We start from the raw sequence: 5,587 nt of genomic DNA on the forward strand, positions 1-5,587 counted from the left end.
ACTTGCCTGTAGAGTTGGAACAAAGAGCCCACTGGGCTATCAAAAATCTGACTTTAACTTGGACAACGCTGGCTCACTACACAAACATCAATTGAATGAATTCGAGAAAATTTGGAATGATGCATACGAGAATTTGAGAATTTACAAGGACAGGATGAAGGTGTTCCACGACAAGAACATCCTTCAAAAATCATTCTTAACCGGTCAAAAAGTCCTCCTGTACAATTGTTGGTTACACCTTTTTCCAGGTAAACTCAAATCTGCTTGGACTGGCCCTTTCACTATTACTAATGTCTATCCGCATGAGACCTTCGAGATAAAGAACCCAACAAATGGCAATGTTTTCAAAGTAAATGGACACCAACTAAAGTCATTTCTTGAAAAGTTTGATTCAGAGGACATGTCCATACCTCTGATTAATCCTGTGTACCAGGATTGACCTTCTAGTCTAATAGAGGTGTGATTAGGTTTATTGCTTTCATAGGATTTAGGGCTAGGATAGTTTGCTTTCAGCTGTTTAGTCATTGTGCTAACTCATCTTCACATTGAGAACTTTGGAAGAGCTGCAATTAGCCTTCTTTAGGTACTACCTTTCCATCACTTCTCCATTCTTTTCGTTGTCTCATTTGCATTGTATGCTCATATCTTTTACATTGAGGACAATGTAGATTTTAGGTTGGGGGTGTGGATTAGGTAAACTAATCAGTGTTTCCTTAATCTTTGAGCAAATATGTTGAAAATTTTCAATTTCTCAAACTAAAAACATGTTTGGAAAGTGATAGTTTGTGTGCTTAATAATGCCGTGAGTATGATAAGATTGAGATTGAACTTTGAATTGTTGGAGTTTGATCAACCAAGTAAACTATCACCTAAGTTCTTACACTCAATTGATTAAAAGGAAGTTTTAATATCATGTTGATCTAAATCACAAGACACATTCAATTTGCCTTATGTGAAATGTACTAGAAAGTCTCATTGATAACATGTACATCATTGATAGATATGGAGAATTAAGTCTAGAGAATTTTATCCACCTTAAAAGATGAAAAGAACTAGTTTAAAAAAAAAACAGTAAGATTGACAAAAAGATCATGTCTGATGAAAAGACTGGAAAAAGTTTGAAAAAGAATGAAATATTCTGAAAAGAATAAATAATTAAAAAGGACGGTCGATAAAAAAATCAAAAACTAGGAAAAGAAGGAAAAAAGGGGTAAGTTCGGAATCATCACTTGATTATTCAATTAGTCTTGAAGTGATGAACATGGAAAATATTATGAAAAGTTCGTATTTTTATGGAAGTAAGTTGAAATTCACTAAGCATGTTGGGAAAACTTGGTATATGAAATTATTCTCTTAAGTGATTGATAGAGAACCTATTTGACTAATTGCTTGTTTGATTTGGCTATAGGTTTTCAGTTTTCACTCTCACGTATTTGGATTATACTCATTCATACTTGTCTGCACAGAAAATTATTTTCTAAAAAATGGTTTGAACTTTGAGAATTGAGGATTACTTCATGCATGTTTTGCTCGGGACTAGAAAATGCTGGTTGAGTAGTGTGTTGGGTGTCAAATATTGCATATTCTCCCCTATTTTTATCTTGGTCTTATGAACATGATAATGCTTAATGGTCTATTTTATACATGTCTGAGAGCTTCAATTAAAAAGAATGCTAAAAGCATGGATTTGATGCTCAAGAATCACCAAGGCAAGGGATGGATCTTAGGAGACCAAGAATGAAGAATTCACATGTTAAAGATCCAAGGAAACCAAGTACAAAGGATGAAGAAAGGACTTAAAAGACTTTGAAATCCGTAGTAGAAAATAGATAAGGTTGGTCCGACCAAACCCATGTTCGGTGTGACCAAACTCGCACAAAACAGTCCAGTGACCAAAGATGAAATTTAGAAGCTAATTTGGTTCAGCTGATAGAAAATTTAGTCTGACCAAAACCCAGTTCGGTCCGACAGAAAGGAGGATTCAGTGCAACCGAAAGTGCACAAAAAGCTCCAGGGAAGAATAATGAATTTTGGAGTTAATTCAGTTTAACCGAAGATTAATTCGGTCCGACCAACAACTTAAGTTCGGTCTAACCAAACCCAAGCTCGGTCCAACCGAAATCGAGTAACTGATGAAATAGAATCCTATCGGAGCTTGGTCTTGACTTCGGTCCGACTGATGCCTAACACGACTGCGTAAATTGATGCGGTTTGGCAATCAGATTGCGAAAATTCTAAGTCGGTGTGTAAGGTGGAGTTTTATAACTATAAATAAGAGTCCCTAGGACATTCCTAGGGATCTTCTAGGGTTTAAGGAGGGGAGTAAAAGGGTTGAGAGCCGCCACTAAGAGTTTTTCTTCTTCTTCCTTAGTTTGTTTTCATGTTTTATTTAAGAGATTTTGGTTTAATCATGTTTATGTTTAGCTAAACCTCTTAGCTAGGGCTAAAGGGTAAAGCTTGTAGCGTAATTGGGATGTTTATCTTGCTTTGATTCTTATTTATATTGAACTTCATTGATTTCTAGTTTATTTTAAGGAATATTTTCAGTTTTCTATGGTTTGTTATGACTCAAACTACAATAGACACTGCGATAGCTTTGAATATCTTCTTTTTCTATTTGAGATTGTGGGATTGGTAAATTTTGTTATTCACCATTATCTCCTGGGCATGGTAGGGTGATGGAATCCCTTCTAAATCTTTACAATTCTCATCCATTGAGGCTAATTCAAAGAAAAGTTCAGAGATTTAATCGTCTCTTCTTCCAATTGGATAAGATAGGACTTTGATTCCAATTGTGCTTCTTAAATCAAGTAAGGTAGCATCTTGATAGCTACAAGTGGATCCTTGGCAACCTAGTTCCCACCTTTAGATTCACAAGTTTTAATCAACAATATTCACAATCAACTTCAATTATTCTAGAATTCAGATTTAGATCTTCTTCTAGTTGTAGATCTAGTTATTTCTAAAAACGTACAAGATTAGTCCCTGTGGATTCGATCTCGGTCTCGCCGAGATTATTACTATATCGCGACCCTACACTTGGGGTTGTGAATAGTGGTGGGCTCGGGGTGCTCAGTAGATCTCTAGCTTCTTCCCGATTGGTAGTTGTTCTTTTGTACCTATTGTAATTATTGTGATTTGTATAATTCTCGCATGGGTGGTCGCCACTTTTGGAACTATAACTTCTAAGTGTTAGCCCTATATTGTTAGATCTTGCTATCTCTACCTCGCTTTGGTTCCGCTAAATTGAAATGTGTTACTATGATTATTTGTGTGAAATAAATGTGAATTTGAATCAGGACACATGTGTATTAGAAATAGAAATCATCCAGTGTAAGAGAGCAGACTTTGGATTACGGCCAAGGATTTGACTACTGGTTATGCACATGAACGTAAGTGACCGATTATGCTAGGATAATTAGAAGATAAACTTAGTTGGTTGAGTTGATTGGGTTGGGGTGAGACCCCTTCTTTCGTTGAATTTCCTTGATATTTATAGGCCTCTTTATGCACTCTTAGGATGACATTTTAGACTTAGAAACTATTTAGGCTCGGTGAAAACTTAGGCATCTATTAGATTGAATGTTAGGTCCTGTCAGTATGACCCTTAGAACGGTTTCTCCAAGGACTTATTATAATTGGGAACTCGGAATGCTGAAACTACAGATGAGCAAAGTATTCACGGTTTGAATCAAACTCTAAATCCTGGTAGTTATCAATAGACTCAATGCGTTACCAAGCAGAAGACTGAATATCACCAGGGTTAGGAGATCATACAATGAACCATCTGTACTGGTCAGGCAGAGGATCTATATATCAAGCTCAGACCCACTACAACCGTCATTCCGTGTTAACTAGCCCCTGAAAATAAGAGTTCATTACTTCACCCCTTCGGAATCCCTAACAATTCCTAAGGTAGTTGATATAACTTAGAAACTATGCTTAGAATCATGTAGGAAAGGGCGCCCCACCTAATTGTCCCCAAGTCACGATCATAATATAAAATAAAGGTTTAGGCCAAAGAAATTTTTTGAATGGGCACCGGGTAGTTAGGAAGTTAGGCCCCAAATTACAACACATTCTATCATAGATATTGTGCATATGAACTTAGAAAGATAGTTGCCCGTTAACCTATTTAGTCCAAATTCCTTATGTACTAATAATGTCTATATTATCTTGTAGTATTAAACTAGATACGTTTAAAGAAGTTAAGTCAAGATCGTGGCAAAAGTCATTTCTTTTGATAGAATTAGACAATTTGCCAGAAACTCACACCCGTCCCTAAAATCAACCACTACACCCATCATTTTTCGCTCCTTTCTATAACCATAGATACCGATGTCATAATACACATCATCGATGAAAGGAAGACAAATGTATTGAGAGATCATTTCCCATTTCATATCAAAAGTAGATCCCAAATTACAACTTGTTCTAACATACAGATTGAGACATAAGTTCTCGAGCCTTAAGGGTAGAAATGTTTTTAAGGGTGGTAGAAAATTATGAACCCAGCCTGGTTAAGTAGGTATACACGTTTACTCGATCATAGGCGTAGCGGAAGTATGGTATGCCCTTAAGACCACAATCCCAAGATTAAAAGGGATCTATCCACGTTACATATAGGGCTCGATTGCTAAACAGGATTTGAGTCAACCTAAACGTTTGTATTAATGAACTCATCGAAGGGAAAGAGTTTGGATTTAAGAAATAGACCAAGTCATATAAGTAGATCGAATCATTAAAGGATAGGCCTGACAATAGGTGCAAGCTAGATCACTATAGGCGAGGTCAGTGTATTCACAAATGGGCTCTTTGTTTGAGAACCTAATATAAGACATAGCCAATTTCGGGGATGAAATTGTTTTTAAGGGGGGTAGATTGTAATGCCCCGGATTTTTAGCATCTTGGAATTGGACGTCCTTGGACAGTACATTTGATTTTTGGACTTAAGTGCAAGTCCATATGTGTATTCACACATGTTTGGGACCAAAAGGAGTGACTTGGATCCACCAAAACTGCACAACCAAGTGAAACTTGAGAATTTTGAAGAATATAGATAACAAGGTTCAGTTGCACCGAGTAAAACTCTGTTGCACTGACCAAACTGAGGCAACTGGGGCAGCAATGCTTGGTTACACTGAGTAAACATTGAGTAATTGAGTAAATTTGGACAACAGGGCTCGGTTGCACCGAGTAACTCTGTTCAACAATATTCTGCACATTTGGATTTTGACAGTTTCAGTGTACTGACTTCAAAAAGTCATATCTATTTTTCTACAACTCCGATTAAGGTGATTCATAATCTAAATTGAAGCTTGATAAGTGCAATTTCATGGAAAAATAAATAAAATATAAAAATAAAACTAAACAGAGGTTAATTTTATAGTTTTTTTGAAATAGTACCAAAATCATTGGTTTCAGACACCTGGTACTCCCGTAATTTTTAAAATTTTTCTATAACTCAAAATGAGATAAAATTTTGTGGGGATAAATTAGACTTAATGATATAATAAAATAATTTTAAAAATAATTTGTCTACTAAAAGTATCAAAAAAATTACAAACAATAGACCTATTGAAACCGA

Source organism: Magnolia sinica, chromosome 3 (genome assembly GCF_029962835.1).
Source record: "Magnolia sinica isolate HGM2019 chromosome 3, MsV1, whole genome shotgun sequence".
NCBI lineage: Eukaryota > Viridiplantae > Streptophyta > Magnoliopsida > Magnoliales > Magnoliaceae > Magnolia > Magnolia sinica.